Source organism: Castanea sativa, chromosome 5, assembly GCF_040712315.1.
Source record: "Castanea sativa cultivar Marrone di Chiusa Pesio chromosome 5, ASM4071231v1".
NCBI classification, from domain to species: Eukaryota; Viridiplantae; Streptophyta; class Magnoliopsida; order Fagales; family Fagaceae; genus Castanea; species Castanea sativa.
Window position 1 is genome coordinate 21,898,627 of NC_134017.1, and position 24,524 is coordinate 21,923,150.

General features: G+C 31.5%; 1 long non-coding RNA gene across 1 annotated transcript; it reads right to left on the reverse strand.

Annotated features, from left to right (window-relative positions):
- Window positions 1-863: 863 nt before the first annotated feature.
- On the reverse strand, window positions 864-4,962 carry LOC142634529 (uncharacterized). Its single transcript, XR_012844202.1, has 4 exons — window positions 4,854-4,962; window positions 2,192-2,310; window positions 1,213-1,260; window positions 864-985 (listed from the first exon to the last, which is right to left on the reverse strand). It is a non-coding gene; the product is annotated as an uncharacterized LOC142634529 (long non-coding RNA).
- Between the last annotated feature and the right edge of the window lie 19,562 nt (window positions 4,963-24,524).

Here is a 24,524-nt window from a genome sequence, read left to right on the forward strand (position 1 = left end):
CAACCTTTTATACTCCTTTATCCGCCTTATGAACTAGTGCACTTTCTCTGGGGGTTATTTGGTCAAAGACCTCTCAATTCGGAGTCCAAAGGGAGCCCCAATTTAAACATGCTTGCAGCTACACTTCTTTGTAATTTATGCCGATCTCATTATACAACTCCTAATATCGGTTAGAATAAGCACGTAGGATCTCTCCTTCCCCCTCGAATGCTTGAATTAAATCTTCGAAGACGTGAATAGAGCCCTTCTCTAGCCCATTGAAACTCATTACGTAGGATCTCTCCTTCCCCCTCTAGCTCCAGTTGCCTAACATGGGCACGCAACTTCTTTAACTCTCTATCCCTCTCGCTTGTAAAGGAGGCTTCTGGCATGTTTGACACAGACCTTTCTCACCTCTGGATAACACATGCGTGCTATTTCCTAAGCTTTGAGAGATTTAAGCGTGCTTTCAACCTATTTGACACAGACCTCTCTCACCTCTTTTTTGTCCCTCCTGGACCAATCGGAGGGCTTGTGACTGTCCCCTTTAATGATCATTCCTTAACTCAAGTGAATTCTCTCTTTCATGTCGTTCTTCTATTGGCTAATAATCAATGATTTGAAAATGCGGTACAATAGTTTTATGATGGAAGTGTGACTATTTTCTAATCTCTCACCATTCACCCGTATTTCTCTCCCTAGAATTATGACCAAACAGTTATAGAACAAGGATCTAGAGTTTCATGGATACATATTGTACACAATTTTAAAAACATACACACTTCCCTAATATGATAACATAAGTCTAATTACGAGCTGAAGATTAAGTAATTAAAAAGAAAAAGAAAAAAGATGTAGAGTAAAAGTGTGAAGATTACGTACTTTGGATTCTACGTATTACCATTACAAAAGAACATTGCATGCCATGCCTAATGTTGTGGGGTTGAACTGCATACCTCCCAAGGATTGGAACATGACTCAAAGAATAAGTAGCAGTAAAAGGGTCCTGCAGACAATTCAAATTGATGTCATGTTATAACAACAATAACAAAGGGCAAATTTAGGCTTCACTCTTAGCTTTCACATTATCAGTTCTTTTTTCTTTCTTTTTCTTTTTCTTTTTATTACAAAAGTGCATGTACCAAAAATGGAGCTCAAATAGCACTGCCCTAATTAGACCAAATATTGCATGGAAGGAAAAATGAGAAATCAATAAAAGTCTGAGAGCATCACCTCTAAAAGTTCTGTTCTTTCACTACACCCTTTCTCTGAAGGAAGATACTATTACACACCAGCAGAACCAGTATCAGGAGACTGCTTTGAGAAAACTTGAGATGCCTGCAAAGTCAGAGTACTCACTCTTGGCCATTGGGTCCAAGCAAAGTACTCCAGGACTATGGCAAGCATGTAGAAAGCAAAAGGATAAAATCTAACCACCTCAAAATACAAAAATAGTCATAAGTTTTATCTATAGTATGTTCACATTATAAGCAAAGTCATTTCCAAAAGGAATAAGGCAAAGTAAGCTGAAAGACTTGGACAACAAAGCAACAACATTTAGGAGTGCTTCTTTGCTAAAGCAGTTTCACTCCATCAACTATATTTGGATTTTGGTAGGTGCCTTGTGATCAGGTTGAAAGTTTGACTCAATATGGGAAAAGCATGTCCTTGGTAAAGTACCAGTTCAGACTTTTTAGCATAAAGCTGCACTACACCATCACAATTTACAGTTTAAAACTGTACAGGAACAACACTCATTCCTGATGTAGACCCTGTGGCTCAAAAGAGTAATTTGATGTAAGTACAAGAACAACAAAGCCTTGGTCCCAAAGTTTTGAGGTTAGTTAAATGCAGGTAGAGTGAAAATAGTCCAAAGGAAAGCCAAAAATGAGATGGGCAGAAGTAAAAAGGAAGGACATAATTATCAAAGATGTAATAAGGAAAATTGAATTAGTGCTAAATGATCGAAATGGATTCATGTATGGATCAAATTTAGATCATGACACTCTCAACAACCAAGATAAATGAAAGAAAATACGCTGCAAAAATTCTGTCTACTTCAGAAATGTTAAAAAGCCAGTTGCATAGCAAACAATAAAAGTATAAAACAATGAGGGAAAAATAGGGGGGGCAGGCAAAGCATATTATCCACTTTCAAGCACTGATTGAACATAAAACACAAGTCTAAAGCATAAGCAGCAGAAAACTCAACCTGCTTCTGAGCAGAATCATCAGCAGCTCCGTCACTATTTGCTCTAGAATGTCTATCTCTCCTTAGAGTTGGAAAATGTTCTCATCAGCAGCTCCAGTATAGGCCAAGCTCTTGTCTACCTACAGAATTATTCCGAAACCAAAAGAAATATATACCAAGAATATAAAAATGCCCACAAAGCAAAAATCATTTCTTGATTTTTTTTACAATGCAAATTGTATCAACGTGAGGGTTGTTTCAACAATAATATTTAAACACTTTATGGGATAACAGGTAGAAATATAATAAAAATATATTTGAAAGCCTACTACATTAGAAGAAAATGATATCAAGGAATAGCAGAAATAAGCAGTTCATTAGATGAGGAAGTACCCAACCCTCAAGTCCGTAGAAAAACACAAGAACAAGATCTAGAGGAAAAATTTCTTCTGAAACCCCTCAAGAATCAGTTTAACCAGATAGCCTGTGCAACTGTCAAAGCTCCATATTCGAGAAAAAAAAAAACCTAATAGAACAATTGATTCAAGAATGCACTAAATTTATATAAATTGAAAGTTAGCAAATACCTAAAAAAGGAAGAGTTGCTAATGAGCAAAAATTTAGAATGTCCGCAAAATCCAAGACAGTAGAAGAAGAATATGCAGGATATATGATTATTGGTGATGATCAACTAGGCTTACTAGAATTACACTACTCTAAGTGTAGAAGATCACCTTGATACAAAATTAAAAGTTAGACGGCAAAAAAGGAAGAGGGCAACATAAAAAAACTACACTTGGATTAAAAATCCTAGAACAAATAAATTATCTTAAAAATCTAGCTGAAAAAAAAAATAGCAGAAGATTGGAAAACCAAGAAAAAATAGATGAGAATTTCTTTGGAATCCAAGAAAATAAGAAGATAAAAGAAAATGAAAATGACAAGGCTAAAACAAGAATTGAGAAACAGGTCAAAGCTAGCCAAGGAAAAAATCCTAAAGAAAAAGAAAAGAAATTTGTGAAAATTATCAAAATAGAACCAAATAAATAATAGAAGGAAATCAGATAGCCTACAACCAAGCAGATTAACAACAAACCCCACACACCCATACTCAAAGAAATGCATTAGAGAGATGTATCTCTTATTATCTTAGAGAAACAACTTGCCAGCTTAATAATGATTAAGCATCAACCACCAGGGGCTGCTATTGAATTAACATTTCTAGCAGTCTTCCACAGAATCTCCACTTGGTCAATTCTAATGAAACTTTCCTGATAAAATAGGGGTACAGAACTTAAAGAAGACAGTTTTAGCTTAGCCCTTTGGTTGTTGTATTGGTAACTAAGTTTCCTTCATTGTGCATGGTATTTTTCTGCTAGAAATTTTCGTGAAGGTCATGGATTCATAATTTCTACAAAAATTTGTGAATCTTCAAGAAAAAAATTATGGTTTACAAGGAGGGAAACAAATAATCACAAGTAGTGAAATGTATTTAGCAATGGTGATATTACTCGAAGTGACAATATCACTCCCACGTTGTAAATTACTGTAGACATTCCTGCACATCTCTGAATGCCATGTCACAGCAAAGCATAATTTAATTGAGTTAAAAAATGTTTCACCATTATCCTTACATTGTAGCTTAATCATTCTGACTGATAATGGATTCCAACAGTCAATAATTTGTTCTTTTTTCTTCTGACATTCACATAATAATCAAACTTATCAGCTCTTAAGGTAGGCAAATGCTTCTCTTTCTAATGTCTGAGAAAAAGTTTTGTTTTCCCAATTTCAAAATTGAAAAGAGATAGATATTGTTGCAACTGAAAAAACCAATACCTAGTATTAAACACAGCTATAAAATGTATCTTCAAATGTCAGTTGACTGTTTAAAGGGGAATAGAAGGTTGAAGAGAAAATTGAGCATGAAACGAGGTAAAACAATTGACTCAAACACAGCTACCATAGTTTCACATATTTTAAGGCACTACATCAACTTCTATATAAGCATGAATAATTTTATTGAAACGAGACAAGGCATTACAAACTGAAGCACACACAACTTACTTGGTGTCTGGTCTTAACAAATTCAGTTCATCTCTATGTTATATCAAACAAGTTAATTGTAGGCGGCTCCTACTCAAACTTAAAAATTCTATTTCAAACATGAAAGTATCAAATTACAACAGAACCACCATGATTACAGAGACATATTAGGAATTTGACAAGATCCTTAGAAATATTGCTAACTGAGTTTGGTTTATTCTTGAAAATTTTGTTTACAGAAAACTAATTTGATACAATCTCATTTTAACATTTGAATATAGCTTGGGGATTATAATCTATTAACATGCAATTGTTTCAATTTTTCACAATAAAAATTTATGTTGTCAATTATTAATCTAACAGTTGCTCGAAATAACATAGAAACTTTTCATTCATGAAAATCAAAGCCCAAATTCTGAATTAAGAGGAAATTACCTGTGCAAGAACCCATGACCGTGGCAAAAAGAAAAACCCTTTTTGCCCCATCACCCTATGGATCAAACAAACAAAGTGATCTTTTGAGTTTTGACAAAGGAATACATAAGAATAGAGTCACAGACACACAGAGAATAATACGAGAGAGAGAGAAAGAAAGAGAAACGGAAGCAGCAAAGAGATTGATGAGAAAGAAGAATACCTCCGAAGCAAACGGAGACGGCGCTCTCTGCACTCCCCACCCTTTTGCCTCATCACTCTTCGGATCAAAATAACCCCACCTCCATTGCTGATACCTCTCTCTCTCTCTCTCTCTCTGATTTCAAAATCTAAAACAGAGAGTGGGTTTATGTGAGGGATTACAATTTATAACTATACGGGGAAAGCAGGGTAGGGGCGTGGCATTTTTCGAAATTCAAAATAATTTTGTAGTTGGACTGCATCACTGCTCAACGGGATGGGCCTATGCTCATTTAATTGGGCCCATTACTATTAAATTTTAAAACTAAATTAAGCAATAGTATTTTCTAGCCCACTAAAAATTATATATAGAGTCCGTTTGGATAGAACTTATTTTACTGAAACTGAAAACTGAAAACACTGTAGCAAAATAATTTTTAAATGTGTGAATAGTACCGTGGGATCCATTTTTAATGAAAAAGTTGCTGAAAAGTAAAATTTGTGGGACTCATGAACAGTGCATTTGTGCACTGTTCATGGCTGAAAAGTCAAACCTTGCGGCTGGGTTAAAAAAAAAAAAGAAGCAAAACGCGGACGTGGACCTAGAAACTTGGATCCAAACGCCCTCATATACTAAATTTATTAGTATGTAAATTAAAAAAATCAGTAGTGTATGAAGTGAAATAAAAGTTTAGTTTGCTTTTAAAAAAAAATTTTGTTTTGTTTCCCTTAAAAAATAAATAAATTATTTTTTTTTATTGTTTTTGATTTCCAAAAATTGATGATATTTAGTGGTCACCCTTTATCCATCTTGATAAAAACAATTAAAAAAAAAAAAAAAAGTGATAATGGTTTTTTTTTTTTTTTTGTAAATAATAATGGATAGATGGGGGTGATTAGTGTGGGTTTCCTACCTCGATGTGACCATAGTACATCATACCCACTTCCGAGCAAGACCGCATATTCTCAGTTTGTGTGAAAAACTCACGTATTTTTTAAGTCGACCGTTTGGAATAGAGGTGGGATATAAGGAGCACCAACACACAACTAGTTGTTTGAGGCTCGAACCTAAATCCTAAGACTTGTTAGTCCAGTATCTTACCAACTAGATACCATCTAAAGATTCTAGTTGGCATCTTACATTACAAAAGAGCAATTGTCTTCCATGGATATATCAAATATTATTAGAGATATTACCAAACAAAGAGTTCTTATATATGTATGCAAGATACCCAAACTTACTCTTTCTTTGGTAATATCTCTAATAAAAGAAAACCATGCACTTTTTTTTTTTAAGAAACAAACACACACGTACAAAGGAGAGAGAAATGAGTTCTAAAGAAAAACATACATTTAGTATTAAAAGAAAAAAACCCTCACTTAGCATGGATCATTGTATTCGAAGCCAGTATTATTAATATAAAACCTCACAAAATAAAGGTAATCCTCCCACAGAAATTCTTTCCCAACAAAATCAATGAACTTTAGCTTTACCACTCCTTAGCTATAAGGGCCAGTGATGGTCATTACTTTCCGCTTATTGTTGATAGAAACATGTATTGCGTTGTAGAGAAAAAAACTAGTAAGTCACTAACAAAGACCAAGTAACAATCTACATTCCCTCTCTCTCAATAATCTACAGTCCCTCTCGTGCTTGTAATAACAATTCCATAGTATATCTATACGAGCATTAATAAAAGATTTATATATAAACTAAGAAAATACTTCAATATTATAATTAATATTTATTAAAAAATATATAATAAAAATGATAGAACAAAATTACTTCAAGTTAAATGGCAAAAGGCATGTCGATTAACATCAAGACTTTTTTTTTTTTTTTGGTGAATGAGGATAACTTGCATTAAAATTAAATAAGTCTATTACAAAAGGTTCATTCCTTCTCAAGGGTACAAAGCTGATCCATCACAGGCGGTAAAGAGCAAACAAAATAAATGGCTCGCCGCTAGAGCTGCCAATTCTAGCCAAGACATCCGCGCATCAGTTTGCTTCTCTATACGCGAATATCAAGACATTAATTCTTGCCCATCATCTTTTTTTTCACACTTAGAAATACATCTAATAAAAGAAGTATAGAATTTCCTTTGAGAAAAGATTGACCTTCCACATAAATCCCAACAAATATTCCAATTATGCATTTCTTTAGAAACAAATATTGCAGCTTTGCGAGAGAGAAGAGAGAGAAAATGAGGAGGGGAATCTTCAGCTTGCACTTCAACATGAAAAAGCTTAATCAAAACCATTATAATCATCAATCTTCTAACACAATTTCCTTTCATTGTCACTGTCCCCCCCCCCCCCCCCCTCTCTTGTATCTTCTTCTTCTTCTTTCTTCTTTTTATTATTATTTTTTTTTTTTGAGAACCTTGGAACTTCTATTATATGAATACTAAAATTGAAACCATTATTTATAGGTTCAGGAAGACGATTTTTGGTTAGTAACAAGAAGTGAAATTTTTAAATAATTTTCCATAGTTGTTTCTAATGGATGAGCGAATAAAATTTAAAAAGTGAGAGTAAAATAATGGAAAAAAAAAATACAATAATTCATTAAAAAATATATAAATAAATAAATTAAATTGGTAAAATCAATTGATATTACTTTGGTTTGCACAATTAATATTACTTTCCTAATGATTAAATTTTGAAAATATCTATAATGATTAGATTTTGATTTTTTTTTTTTTTGTTACTAATGAGTTCGTGAAAAAATTATTTAAGAAAATTAAAATTTATATTTTTCTAAATATAACGTCATCTAAAATATCAATTCCTAGGAAAATTGATTATCAGCATATTTGAGCAACATAAAATGCCAATTTTTTGGGAATTCTTTTTTTGTTTTTCTTAGTGGGATATTTTTTTTGTTTATTTAAAATCTCAAAAGTTATTAATACGAAGGAAGAGTTGTATAAGAAAATTGAATTAAGATTAAATATGTTTCCTATTAAGTTAAATAAGTTTTTGGTTGACCATACGTCTTGGCCAAGGCCTAAGGTTATGTGTTTTTAAGAATTCTATGAAGTCATTTGTAATTGTTTTACGCTCTGTTTGTTTAGGTGATAATGTTTTCTAGAAAATAAATCATTTTCTAAAAATTATTTTTTATAATACTATCTCATTTTCCTATGTTTATTAGTAACCTTAAATGAAATGAAAAACAATCTCTTAACTCCCCTTATTTAACTTGATGTGAGATAAAAATAATCTGCAAAAAATAATTTTCATTTGACTCATTTTTTCTGATACCACCAAATACTGGAAAATATGAAATAAAATCTTTACACAACATTTTTCATTGAAACAAACATAACATTAAAGCTGGGAATATGTGTAAGCAGATTGCATAATTTGGAAAGTGTGTAAGCAGATTGACTAATTAAGGGACAAAATTTAGCTACAAAATTAGTTATAGCATAAGGTTACAACCTTACACAATAAAATAAACAAGAGTAATGCTACAGACACAAACTATTTTACAACATTTTTACAAAATTTTAATATGGTCAACATCTTATTGGTTTTCATCTAGGCCTACCCTTAATATCACTTATTCATTTACTAATTATCACTCACCACATCAGCAATTTCTAAAAAAAAATTGTAAAATAGTTTGTATCTTTAGCATTATTCAATAAACATTGCTAAATATTTTGAAAATCTAACCGTTGAATTATATGTTCTTTACACTTTTAATACACATTGTCAAATTTTGAGTTAATCGGATATTATTTATCATATTATTCATAAGCTTATATTTTATGCATAATTTTAAACTATAAAAACTTACAATTTAAACAATTTATTAGTGATATAGCTATTATTTTTAATTTTTTAGAAATTTTGCAAGTATGGAGGACATAAAAAGAAAATGTAATCCAATGGTATATTTATCAAAACTCACCTCCAAAAAAATATATTGGGTGAAACTTGAAATTTGAAATTTGAAAGCACCCATATGAAGGGTACTTCAAAAACACTAATTAGTTTCTATATATATATATATATATATATATATATATATATATTCATCGGAGGGAAAGGGTACTACCGCACTAGTAATAACTAATTGCACTATGAGGTGAGAGCACAAGGGAATGGCCTTATTATTTTCTTGTTTGATTTTAATTTGGATTCTATTAACCAAGATTTCCGTTACACAAAACATCATAAAATGTGGTAAAAAAATTTATGACATGATTGAAAGGTAAATTGACGGCCTAAGGGTATGCATTGAAAAAATAAATTTGGCTTTTGGTTTTTTCGTAAAATATGAAATAATTAAATTTTGTGAAATGTTTAAATATCAACCATTCATTTCTAACTTTGTTTATGTGTAACTTTCTCCTGAAAAGAAGAGAAAATCCCTTGATACATATCAACTGAAGGTTAAGTCAAATTCCCAAATCCTCAACATCGTAACTGAAATTAAATGTAGAATCCAATGAGATGTGTCTTTTAGAGATAAGCCTTCAATTAGTGACATACAAATAGAGGTTTGTCTCAACTTGGGAAAATAGAAACATTGCAGCTATGGGGGGAACTCAGTATTAGGATACTTCTTGTGGTAATTATGGCATTGGTGTTGGTCTTGCTTGCAGCGGCTGGAGCTGAAAGGCAAGAGTTCACATCTATGAGACAGAAGAATACCTCTGAAGCAAACAGAGACGGCACTCTTTGCACTCCCCACCCTTTTGCCTCATCACTCTTCGGATCAAAATAACCCCACCTCTCTCTCTCTCTCTCTCTCTCTCTCTCTCTCTCTCTGTGATTTCAAAATCTAAAACAGAGAGTGGGTTTATGTGAGGGATTACAAATTATAACCACTAGTGTTTAACCCGCGCAATGCGCGGGATCATTTTATGTAATAGAAAACAATTAACATAAAAATACATTAAAATTCGTCAAGTGCACGTTGTACAGCCCCTCATTTGTCCTATACTTGCAAAAATTCTATCTATAAAATACAATACAAAATATCACTCCCTTCATATGTTACAATAGTTTTCATCTAGAAACAAAATATCAAGCACATGATATATATCAAGCAAGCTAACCACAAACAAAAGGCCTTTTATGTTAGTTTTTTTTTTTTTCTTTTAATAAGCCTTGGGTTTTTAGAGACAAAACATAACCTTAATTTCTAGCACATAGTTTGAAAACGTTCTGTTTTTTTACTCCTCATTCTCCAATGTCAATTACTCTTTTGATTTCCATGTTAATATGTCAAGCATATCACACCAATACTTGTGAAATCCAAACTCATTTTAGTAAAACAACTTCAAATTGTTAATTACAACGGACAGAATTAGAATCAACCAATCAATCAACAAATAAACAAAACCACTAATAAGATTTTAGATGAAAAATATGAAACAATTCTCACAAAATCTAAAGTTATATATTACAATGTGCTTAAAATAAATTTAAAAAAAAAAATTCCAGCAAACATACACAAAATAAAATAATAGATGCAAGAAACCATTGTTTGCAAGGGACTAAACCATTGTTCCAACGCTACTTTATATATATATATATATATATATATATATATATATATATATATATATATATATATATATATATATAACACACACACCAAATAGAAAGGAAGAAACCAAAAAATTAAAACAATAATAAATAAAAAAGAAATAGGCATTCCCTTAGTTCCCAACTCTTGGTCTATACTGAATCTAATTTAAGGAGATGACAGACATCATCAAATAATTTGCCACCAACAACAACTGTTTCAAAGGAGAACCCAATCTGGAATTCTTAGAAATTATTTTTAGCATTGCCACTAATTAGCTAATATCAGTCAGTTATATTCAAACTAACTAAATTCATTCATGCACTAAAGAATTAAACCTAGTATGTAAACATTATAAACTGGAAAATCAATGTGTATATAAATAATATCAAGGATAAATACTTGTAAACTAAAGTATCTCTTAATTAGCACACACGCAATGCAAATAACTCAAAATTCCATTTATACACTTCTTTGATTATGGGAATAAATCTAGGACATGAATGAAAGGAAAAAAAAAAAGAAAAAAGAAAAAAGACACACTTGTTCTGAAAATGACCAACCTGGCATCAACACATGATTTAGAAAAAATGATAACTGAAATCTTATAAGTTATAACTATAAGAGCTTGTACCTTTGAGTAAAACATTTGAATTTTAACCTTTGAACTATTCGTAGTTGTTCTAGTTTTCACTAATCATAATCTTGTGTTAGTGATATGGCTCACTGCTTCATTAAATTTTTCTCCAAAAAAAAAAAAAAAAAATCAACCAAATAAACCTAAAGCATAACCAATTAAACCAAATACCCAAATGTAAAACATAATTAACACCTAAATTTCAAAAATAAAAAACAGAACATAATTCTATCTCTACCTTTCAACAGCAACCATCATATAAGGATTGAAGAAAAAAGAAAGAAGGAAGAGAAGAAAAGAAAAAAAAATAGAATTCAGAGAATGAAATTGAAAGGCTTGATGTTTTAAAGTCACAAATTTTTGTGTTCTTTTCTGGAAAATGGCAAATTTTTAAGTGGGGTTTTTTCCTACATGTAGCAACATCCTTAATTGTAGAGACTTACCTTCTCTTAGTTTCTGCTTTTATATATAGTATTAGATATTTGATTTGAAATCACGTCTATAAGACATTTGAAATGTAAGACCATGTTAATAATAATGCAAAGAGTACATTTGATCAAGTAATTTTAGAAACTGCATCAAAGTGAACACTATAAATGAGAAATAATATAGGCTCAGATGATGCATGTGATGTCTTAAAAATCGGAATTCAAAATACCATGAATGAAAAATGAAATAGTTATAGTGTGGAATTATGGCCATTAGATAAACTCAAAGAGACAGTTGGTTATCATGTAGTTTAATCCATTAATATCTCGTATGACTATGTAGCGCACCACTACTACTACCATGAAACCTTGTCATTTCTAAGCCTAAGAGAATGCATCAATTCATTTTTCTAAACACATTAAAACACAAATGTACAATCTGCAAACTTCCCCAATAATGGCAAGTTTAAAGGCTGTCTCTAAGAGAATACGTCAATCTCAAATCAATATTTTTCCAAACACATTAAAAGTTAAAACACATACTTGTACAATCTGCAAAATTTCAGATTTAAGTTTTAAGTGTTAACATGTTCAGGCTTAAATATTTGTCTAATTTCACCTATTTGAAGGCTAAATCTGCTCCAACTAAAAAAGTTGTTTACAAATTGTCAAAAATTTACACATAAGATCATTATAAATATGAATATAAATATTAAGAACTAATATATTACGGTAATCACAATGTGCTCTTATATTTGGCTTAAGTTGCTCATAACGTGCTCTTATAGAATAATGATTGAGACCCAACAATTAAATTGCAGCAAATTGAAGGTAAGACCAAAATTAGACTATATTAAATGGATTAAGTTACCTGGGTTGCAAACTCTTATTGACTTTGCCATAAACAGCCATCAAGTTGGGTATTCTAATACCAAATAGAACAATTAATAAATAAGCAAATTTCAAGCATAGAGAAATTGATTTTGAAACGTAATCATATTTAATAAACAAACTTAAATGTGGAGATAAAAAAAGACCCGAACAAATTTCAAAACCTGATTAAAATATGAAACTGAAAAGCCAAGAGAAACACTTAATTTGAAGATCCAAATCAAAACCAATCCAAACAAAATATCAAAACCTAATCATATTTAACAAACAAACTTAAATGCAAAGATAAAAACTCACCGGTAGTGGTTCCAGCCTCTCTCTATCTTCCCCTACATGGGACCTTTTTTTATCATTCTCCGCCAAACAGTAGGAAAAAAAAATGGCAGAGTTTGTTTTTTAACAAATCTTAGGCTTGTCTTTTTAAAGTTGTTCTAAATGGTGTCTAACTAATTACGTTTAATAGTTGTTCTGCTTTTATATATAGCAAGTTGCACATGATATATTCTACAAAACCAACTTGAAAAAACACGTCTAAAAATCTCAATTCATGACAGAAGAACTTGATCAAATCATGCTTTGTATTCAAGAACTACCTAAATAAAATTGATCAATTTAAAAAAAAAAAATGCATGCATGATAATTATACAACTCAATAAATTTTTTTGGCTGAATTATTATTAAAAAAAAAATCACAACATAAGCACTAAAAACCTATAATTTGAGAAAACCCAAGCAAGATATGCTAAGTATCCTCTATCATTGTTACACGAAAGAAAGGTTCTTGATGTGTCCTAATTACATAGCATGTGTATGCCTATCTATGTCTATATGTGTAATGAATATTATGTTGGATTCATTGCCAAGAACATAAATCATAATCAATGGTTACTACAGATTAGAAGGTTTATATATACAATTTGTTCATATCATAAAAAAAAAACTTCTAATTGTAAGTGAGGCTACTAAAGCAAGCTGCTAGCAATATTTTAATATCAGAAATCTCTAGTTGTTGAAATTCACTTGCTGCATTATTGCAGTATGTTCACTTTATTCCTTTAATTGCAAATATACCCAATTATCACCTTTTTAAAAAAAAACATGAAAACAGAATATGTCACTTTTAAAATATGATTTTTGAGAATCAACATGGTGACATAAATATACACGTTTGTATGATCTAAAGGACAAATGATAGGGAACTTATTACAAAATCATTCCCACACTGCCATATATGCAAAAAAAGACACTCATAATTTTTTTTTTTTTTTTGAAAAGCCCAGTGGAGCTCAAAAGGGTACAATACTACAATTCAAATAAATCTCATCAACGAACAAAAAATACCCATATCATTTTGTAATTAAATACATATGCTTTAAAGTAATAAAGTCACATGCTTCTTAATGCTCCCAAATTTTACTAAAGCACAATCCCAGAAACAGATATAGAATATAGGATAATGTTTGAGACCCACCAATTAAGTTGCAGAAGATTGAAGGTAGCACAAAAATTAGACCAAATTATATGCATTAACTTACCTAGGTTGCAAAAGGGAGTTTATGATATAAATGTTGATAGTTTTTAGTCTTTCAAAGCAACAAAAACACTATCAACAGAAGTGAATAAATGGTTGGACTTGTCAACACCCACTACGTCTACAACCCCATCAGTCCATGAATTCAATTTCTAATTCATCCATCATCCAAGTCTATGCATAACGTATTAAAATAAACAATAACCAATATAGCAGATTTAGGGACAACATAAAAATTATTAAATGATTATCCCAACAACGTTGTGAAGGCAAACAAATAAAACATATTGAAACCTTAACTATAAAATTAATAATTATTATCTAGTAATCATCCTAAACAGTTACATACCCAAAATTAAGCCTAAATCAAAAGCAATTCAATTGAAATACCAAAGCCAAAAACATATTTTGTTAGCAATTTTTAAAATCATAACTGAAAACTTTACAGGGAAATGTTTCGGGAGGTATAACGGTGACTTGAAGGCGGAATTTGGAGGGAGACCGGCGATAAAGTCCCTCGATTTCCCTATCTCTCTCTCGACTCTCTCGGCTCTTTGCGACTTTGCCCCTTATAGCCATTCGCTCCCAACTATAGTGAAAACTGATTAGGGCTGGTGGGCCTTTTTTAACATTGTAAAGGTTTAGTAATTCCACCAAACCAAACGATTTAAGTACCGAAACGGATCGCTCAATATTGGACCAAACGAATCTCTATTTTTTTTTAGGGTTTGTGAATGGATAAGAGATGGTAGTTTTGGGACGTTGAAGATGCAGAGGAAGGATTTGTGAGAGGATTTCTATGGGATTTAAAGAACGTTTGAAGCAGCGTAAAAGTTAAAATTTTAAAAATGCGAAACGATTCTCTTTTTTCTCAAAACAAAAGCAAATATCTACAACCATTTTGATAGAAAACCCTAAAACCCAAAACAAAAATGAATCAAATCTAAACCTACCCAACAAAAAAACTCAATTAAAAGCAAAATTTCATACCCAAATCTAAAAAATGGAAAAAAAATTTACCCGTGCCGGTTCCGACGATTTGGGTGGTTGATATATGGACTAACGGTTTGTTTATGTTCTTGCTGTACCGATGGTCTAAGTCTGGCCAGGGAACGAAAAATCGGCGGCCTTGGATATTTCTCTCCTTCTCTTGGGTCCGACGAACAACTCTGTTCTCTCTCTCTCCGTATACGGGCAAGCAATCTCGCCATTTAAGCAGTTAGTGTTGTATTTATACTCAGAGACATTAGCCTGTTTTAACCCTGCGATAGGAAGCCTCCCCAAACAATGCACCGTACATTTTTTTTTAGATTAAACTGTATACGTGTCTGAATTTTAGATAGACAGTTATCCTATTTGTCAACACCTCCTTAAATGCAGGAACCAATTTTCTCAAAGCTTCGTCTATTATATATATATATTGATGATACGGAGAAAGCAGGGTAGGGGCGTGGCCTCAACACAACGGTAACATTTTTCGAAATTCAAAAGAATTTTGTAGTTGGACTTGGATCACTGCTGAACGGTATGGGCCTATGCTCATTTAATTGGGCCCATTACTATTAAATTTTTAAACTAAATTATACAAATGCTCTTGAGTGGAGTTGGAAAATGTGACAAGGGCGGAGCTAGAGAATTAAAAAAATGGTATCCTTTTATCAATTTGATAAAATATAAAATTTGATAATAGGATGCCAAATTCTTTATGTAAGAGTTAATTCTTTCTTCCGAAATGTTTATGTAAAGAAATTAGTTATAGGCATATAATTAATTATATATAAAAAATTATATTTTGATATTATATTTAGCTTAACCTTTGAAATTTCATGCCCATTAATATTTGGGATATAGTTTTAAATTTGCTACAGTTTGAAAATTTTACGAATTTATTAAAACAAAATATCATAAATAAAATTTTCTTTTTAAAAAAATATATTTATTTAAGTTGAATTTAGATTCTATTTGGCTACCAAAAGTCCTTCCATGTTAATCATAAATTGAATTTTGATTTCTCAAAAACTTAGAAACAATTTTTTTTTTCCTTACTATAAGTGAGAAGAGGGAATCAGAACCTAAGTTGTCCCACACGGAGGAATTGGGTAATGCAAATAAGCTATAAGGCTCTTGACAACTTGGAAAACAACTTATTCATCTTTTAAAACATAAACTCCTAATAAAATACAAAATAAAAAAAAAATCATTTAGTATTGATAGTGTTGTCATTTTATTTTATTAATTGTCTTATCATGTATATATATTTAAAGTTAAAGTTGAGAGAAAATCCAATTAAATCTTAAACTGCAGTCTAATTTTATGCTATGTGTCCCTTTTAATTTTCTTAATTTGATGCAATTATTTACTACACTACAAAAATCGAGAAATCCAATTTAATTTTCTTATTTTTTGTGCTAAGTGAGTTATTAAGAGAGAAACCATAGAATCAAATTTAATAAACCTTAAAAATTATCATCATTGATTCATTTTTCTTATATTATTATTATTATTATTATTATTAGAAAAGTGGTTGGACAAACTAAAATTGAGAATTTTGTAGATACAATTTAAAGGTATTTTTTTCATTTGTTTCTAATAAACTTATATTTATCTTATTAGTAACTATTTTAAATTTTTAATCGTATACAAACTTGGTAAAATTTTAATACTCATTTAGTTATAATCATTTGTAAATGCATCTCATACATATGCATAGGGTTACAAACTAGTGTAATATAAAGTCCCCCTAAACTCTAGGTCAAAAATAACCCCATATTGTTTTAATTAGTAATTTTCAATATCTAAAGTTATAGAAATAACCAAATCGGTCCTTCTATTATGTTTCCATGTTACTGAAATAAGATAGCATTGAGACGCATATGATATTAAAGAAATATTTCAATATGGATCCAGACCTATGTTCTTATTTGTGTGTTCTTGTACTCAGTCCTGAATGCCAACTTTCTATTGCCATCATTTGCTCAAAGCAAACATAATTTCAATGAACAATCATCTCAGGCCGAATCATGTACATTCTTAATGTGTGTGATTATAGGCTGGCAAAACCTATAACTAAAAGGAATGACCTACCATTCTAAGGAAAATTAAGGTGACTAGCTCTGGCACAAGGTAGCATATAACTCAATACATTTATAGTGTTATCTATAACTATAAACTGTGGTAACAAGATTACAACTAAATGCCAATATATGATTGTGGAATCCCCAAGCAATCAATCCAATCCCTCTTCTTCTTTTTTCTTAGTACCGAATTTACATGGCCAAGTGTACATTCGAAGCTTCTCCTGCCCAGAAGTTATTAACGCAGCTCCTAAGGTTCTGTTATCTAAAGCAACTTTGCTGTACTCATCTTCAAACAAAGCAAGAAAATCATTTTTATTTCTTCAGATATTTCAGGCTTACTTAGAACATGTTGCCTGAAAAGATTATCATATGATTAGCCCTGTTTCCCATATTTATCGAAAATAATTTCCTCCAAGGGAAGAGAAAGAACGCAAGGTTGCCTAGATAGCGAATCCTCCACCCAGCTTCTGATTTGTGTTTATGCTGTCAGAAACAACTCATCACTACCAAAAGGCCCCAACTTAACCCGCTCTTCTATTAGCCTTTGAAGGGCTAAATATATTAATAAAATAAATAATAGAAAAGATCTTTTAATTTTTTTTTTTTGTAAATACATTTTTTACTTCCACAATTCAGTCTAATCAAAACATCGTGGAGCCTTTCTTTTTTTGTTCCTCTAAGTGATAGAAAAAAATGATAATCTTCGTTAAAGGATCGATGCTCAACTTATCCAGCTCTTATGTTAGCCTTTGAGGGGAAAATATATAAACAAAATAAATATATTCATAAAATAAATAATAGAAAAGATCTCTTTTAATTTGTCCACAATCCAATCTGGTCAGGACCTCGCCAAGCCTATCTTTTTTATTCCTCTAAATCATTGTAAAAAAATGTTAATTTTGGCTAGAGGGTTGATCAGACACTTACACAACTCCTCTATTAGCATTTGAAAGGCTAATTATATAAATAAAATAAATATGAAAAATATCTCTTTGATTTTGTCCACAACCCAGCCTAATAAGGACATCACTGAGCTTTTCTTTTTTGATCCTATGAATCAAAGAAAAAAATGTTGATCTGGGTAAAGAGTTGATACTCAACTTACCCGGCTCCTCTATTAATAGAAATGATTTCTTTAATTTTGTCTTCAAAAATCTTTTTTACTTCCATAACCTAACCTAGTTGAGACCTCACCAAGCCTTTCTTTTTTATTCCTATGAATCATAGAAAAAAAAAATATTAATCTAGGCTAGAGGGTCGATGAGCAACTTTCTTGACTCCTCTATTAGCCTTTGAACGGCTAAGTATATGAATAAAATAAATATATTAATAAAATAAATAATAGAAAAGATCTCTTTGATTTTGTCTACAACCTAGCCTAGGCAGGACCTCGCCAAACCTTTCTTTTTAGTTCCTATGAATCATAGAAAAAAAAGGTTAATCTTAGCTAGATGATCGATGAGTACCTTACTCGGTTCTTCTATTTTGAAGGGCTAAATACATTAATAAAATAAATAATAAAAAAGATCTTTTAATTTTTTTTTTTTTTTTGTAAAAGCCTTTTTTACTTCCACAATCTAGTCTAATCAAAACATCGCGGAGCCTTTTTTTTTTTGTTCCTATGACTCATAGAAAAAAATGACAATCTTGGTTAAAGGGTCAATGCTCAACTTATACAGCTCCGTTATTAGCCTTTGAAGGGAAAAATATATAAACAAAATAAATATATTAATAAAATAAATAATAGAAAATATCTCTTTTATTTTGTCCACAACCCAATCTGGTTAGGACCTCACCAAGCCTGTCTTTTTTATTCCTATGAATCATTGTAAAAAAAAATTATTAATCTTGGCTAGAGGATTGATTAGAAACTTCCCCAGCTCCTCTGTTAGCATTTGAAAGGCTAATTATATAAATAAAATAAATATACTAATAAAAAAATGAATGAAAAAGATCTCTTTGATTTTATATATAACCCAACTTAGTCAAGACATCATTGAGCCATTCCTTTTTGCTCCTATGAATCATAGAAAAAAATGTTAATCTGGGTAAAGGGTTGATGCTCAACTTACTCGGCTCCTCTATTAACCTTTGAAAGGCTAAATATATAAATAAAACAAATAATAGAAATTATCTCTTTAATTTTGTCTTCAAAAGTATTTTTTTCTTCCACAACCCAGCCTAGTCGAGACCCCTATCCCTATGAATCATAGAAAAAAATATTAATCTAAGCTAGAGGGTCAATGAGCAACTTACTCGACTCCTCTATTAGCCTTTGAACAACTAAATATATTAATAAAATAAATAGTAGAAAATATCTCTTTGATTTTGTTTACAACCTAGCCTAGGCAAGACCTCGCCAAGCCTTTCTTTTTAGTTCCTATGAATCATAGAAAAAAAAAAGGTTAATCTTAGCTAGATGATTGATAAACAACTTACCCGGCTCTTCTATTAGCCTATGGAGAGCTAAATATATTAATAAAATAAATAATAGAAAGGCGTAAATGCACTTTTAGTCCCTACATTTTGACCCGATTTCTATTTTAGTCCCTACATTTTATTTTTACCACTTTTAGTCCCTAAACCAATTAACGCGTGACATTTAAGTCCTTACTGTCACCCAACTAATAGAAAATGCTGACGTGGCAAACGGAGGGTATTGTTTTCACAGTAAATGATGACGTGGCGAATAAAATAATAATAATAAATTATATTTATTATTTAATAAATGCCCAGTCAGCATAAATAATAATTAAAAAAAGACATAATCATGTTTTTTTCTAAATTCTTTTAAAATAAAATAAGATAATTAAATTAAAAAAAATTATTCATGCCCCTTATCAAAAATTAATTATCTTATTTTATTTTAAAAGAATTTAGAAAAAACATGAAAATGTCTTTTTTAATTATTATTTATGCTGACTGGGCATTTATTAAATAATAAATATAATTTTATTATTATTATTTTATTCGCCACGTCATCATTTACTATGTAAACAGTACCCTCCATTTGCCACGTCAGTATTTTCTGTTAGTTGGGTGACGGTAAGAACTTAAATATCACGCATTAATTGGTTTAGGGACTAAAAGTGGTAAAAATAAAATGTAGGGACTAAAATAGAAATTGGTTCAAAATGTAGGGACTAAAAGTGTATTTACGCCTAATAGAAAAGATCTTTTAATTTTTTTTTTTGTAAAAGCCTTTTTTATTTCCATAATCTAGTCTAATCAAAACATCACGGAGCCTTTATTTTTTTGTTCCTATGAATCATAGAAAAAAATGATAATCTTGGTTAGAGGGTCGATGCTCAACATACCCAGCTCCGTTATTAGCCCTTGAAGGGAAAGATATATAAACAAAATAAATATATTAATAAAATAAATAATAGAAAAAATCTCTTTTATTTTGTCAACAACCTAGTCTGGTTAGGACCTCGCCAAGCCTGTCTTTTTTATTCCTATGAATCATTGTAAAAAAATGTTAATATTGGCTAGAGGATTGATCAGAAACTTACCCAGCTCCTCTATTAGCATTTGAAAGGCTAAATATATGTGTGTGTGTGTGTGTGTGTGTGTGTGTGTGTGTGTGTGTGTGTGTGTGTGTAACAAATAATAGAAATGATCTTTTTAATTTTGTCTTCAAAAGCCTTTTTTTACTTCCACAACCTAGCTTTGTCAAGCCTTTCTTTTTTATTTGTATGAATTATTGAAAAAAAAAATATTAATCTAGGCTAGAGCAACTTACCCTACTCCTCCATTAGCCTTAGAAAGGCTAATTATATTAATAAAATAAATAATAGAAAATATCTCTTTCATTTTTTCCACAACCGAGTCTGGCCAAGACCTCGTTAAGCCTTTCTTTATTGTTTTTATGAATCATAGAAAAATAAAATGTTAATCTTGGGTAAAGGGCCAATGCTCAACTTACCCGGCTCCTCTGTAAGCCATTAAACGACTAAATATATAATAAAAATAAATATATTAATAAAATAAATAATACAAATGATCACTTTTATTTTGTCCGTTAGAGCCTTTTTTACTTCCACAACCTAACCAAGTTAAGACCTCGCCGAGCCTTTCTTTTTTATTCAAATGAATCATAGAAAGAAAATGTTAATCTTGGCTAAAGGGTTGATGAGCAATTTACCAAGCTTCTCTATTAGCCTTTAAAAGGCTAATTATATAAATAAAATACGTATATTAATAAAATTAATAATATAAATGACCTCTTTTATTTTGTCCAAAACCCACCCTAGCCCGGACCTTGCCAAGCCTTTCTTTTTTGTTCCTATGAACAATAGAAAAAAAATATATTCATCTTGGCTAGAGGATCAATGAGCAACTTACCAAGCTCCTCTATTAGCCTTTGAACAGCTAAATTTATAAAAAAATGTTAGGTTCTAAGAATTTAGGATCTAAATGTATTAGAACTTCAATGTGTAATGTTGGCAAACCATGATCAAAACTTAGAGTCTAGATTTAGGCTACTCAAAGTGTGTTTATTGTAAAGTTGGAATCGAGTGTACTACAAGATTTATTGGACTAAATCTGCAAGGCTCGATTGATCGAAAATTAGACTCGATCGATCGAAGCTCGTGCAAATTGTTTTTCTGCAGAATTTTCCAACTCAGCCCAAGCCCATTTGATGTGGAGGGTTTTATGTTTTATGTCTCATATAAATAGAAAAACCCTAGTCACGTTTTAGAGGTTGTTGATATTCTGTGTGTGTAAATCTTTTGTGAGATCTAGAGGTGTTTACCTTCATACACACTTAGGGTTATCAAGATCAAAGATTGATGTTGAGAGCTTGGTGATCGCTTCAGTTGCTGTTTCAAGAGCTTAAAGAGAAACACAAGTGGGTGTACTTGTGGATGCTATGGATCTAAGAAAGAAGTAGTCCGTGGATTTGGAGCTGACGTGATCGTGGTAGTAAGTTTTCCACTCGAGGTAGCAATAGAATGTTAGTGGTCTAAGTTGCTATTGTAAAACTTCAATTCTTTCATAGTGGATCTTATTTTACCTTGAGGATAGCTAGGTTAAATCCTCCCCAGGTTTTTTACCAGTTTGGTTTTCCACCAGTTTGGTTTTCCTGGGTTATCATATCGTTGTGTTCTTTATTTTCCGCATTGTTTACTTGATATGATTTACTTGTGTTCACCTAGATTTGAATAATTTACCGAAGGAATCACTTGGCTAAATAACTAGGTAAAACAACTTGTGTTTTAAGGGGCCTTAAAACATACAAAAAATAAATAAATATATAAATAAAATAAATAACAGAAAATATCTATTCGATTTTGTTTGCAAGAGCCTTGTTTATATTCACAACCCAGCATGGTCAGGACCTCGTTGAGCCTTTCTTTTTTATTACTATGACTTATAGGGAAAAAATGTTAGTCTTGGCTAAACTGTCGACAAGCAACTCACTCAGCTCCTCTATTAGCCTTTGACTGAGTAATTAAAAAAAATTATTAATAAAATAAACAATGGAAAAAATCTATTTGATTTTGTCCTCAATCTAGCCTAGTCAGGACCTCACTAAGCCTTTCTTTTTTGTTCTTATGGATCATAGAAAAAAAAAGGTTAATCTTAATTAAAGGGTCGATAAGCAACTCACTCAGTCCTCTATTAGCCTTTGAACAGTTAAATATATTAATAAAATAAATAATAGAAAAATCTCTTGAATTTCGTTTGCAAGAGCCTTTTTTAGTTTCACAACCCAGCCTAGTTAGGATCTTGCCAAAATTTTCTTTTTTGTTCCTTTGAATCATAGAAAAAAAAATGTTAATCTTGGTTAGAGGGTCGAAGCTCAACTTACCTGGCTCCTTTATTAGAGTCCAAATCTTCTATCCCACTTTTCCTGCTCCACTCTATACTCCACCAATAAAAACTTGCCACGTGTTCACCTAATTAATTAAATACTACTATTAATTAATAACGGTAGCATTAATAAGTCAATAATGATAGTATTTAATTAATTAGGTGAACACGTGGCAAGTTTTTATTGGTGGAGTATAGAGTGGAGCAGGAAAAGTGGGTCAGAAGATTTGGACTCCCTTTATTAGCTTTTGAATGGCTAAATGTATAAATAAAATAAATAGTAGAAAAAATCTCTTTGATTATGTGCACAACCCAGCCTAGTCAGTTCTATGCAGAGAATTTCTTTTTCATTCCTATGAATCATAGAAAGAAATGTTAATCTTGGCTAAAAGGTCGATTAGCAACTTGCCCGAACCCTCTATTAGCCTTTGAATGGCTAATGTGGACTCCTCACATATGGTGGGGGTCACAATTCCTATATAATTTTTAATATCCCAATAATTTTATATATTCCATAAAATACTATATATTATTACTTCTATACATAATTTATTGAATTAATAAATAAAAAGCAAATTCATAAATAAGTTATATATCAATAATAAATATATGAGATAAATAAATAATAAAGTAGACCACTTTTCTTTTGTCCACAAGAGCTTTTTTTATTTCCACAACGCAGGCTAGTCAAGACTTCAATTCATGAAAAAAAAATAATGTTAATCTTAGGTAGAGGATATTGGGTTATAGAATTAGAAAGATCCTTATAGAATTTATGGAAGTGAGATCCCGACAACCATGGGATTACTAGGCTCGAATCCTCAATTAATTTGTATTCCATTCTGGGTTTAGCCCACAATAGGAGGTCCTAAGAGAAGTTTGGCTAATAACTGATGATTTGAAAAGGAGGTACAATGGATTTGGAATGGAAATGTGATTTTTTGAGGAGAATTTCAGACGACCGAGGTGTCCCTTTGGGAAATCGAGCTGGATCCCTTTCCCCAACTATTGTCTTCTAATCTCTCACTGTTCACTCGTATTTCTCTCCCCAACATTATGTTCCAACCTCTTGCTCCTCCCCTTTGTCCCGGTTTTATAAGCTTACTTTTAGTGGGTCCCTCCACTTATAGGGCTAGGATGGTATCTTGAGCCTGGGCTACTATTCTAGCATGTCTAATCATACATCAATGATAGGGCTCACAGTTATGCTATCGAAATGATTTTCTAGTAAGTTGTGTCTAATGCCAAACCTTGTGTTCGACGAGAGGATTTTCCTAAGACATTACCTTTTTCAAGGATAATAGGCTTTGTTCGGATATACATGCCAGGGAAGCGTGGGTTTGCGCTTAAGCTTGGCGTTCATTAGATTTGGACCAAACCTAAATTTACTGGCCTCAAGCATGGGCCCAACATGGGCTAGGCTCTTTTTAAGCCCTAGGCTTCGACCTAATATAGATCGAACTCTTGTCCATCTACAATAGCCCTCCACAATCCCATCTCCAATAAGTGGTGAGGGGATTGTGGATGTGACCTTGGCATCTTAGGACATGCACAGCTGTAATTGTCACATCTGGGTGACACTAAGCATCAGATGATAAATACGTCGGATTTGACAATTGTCATGGATTAATGGTTGTGATTGCTTGTTTGTTGAGCTCCCAAGGAATACGAAGATCAATGGGCGACATGGGCATTCATTAAATTTTGACCAAACTGAAAATTACTAGCCTCAGGCTTAGGCCCAGTATTGGCTAAGCT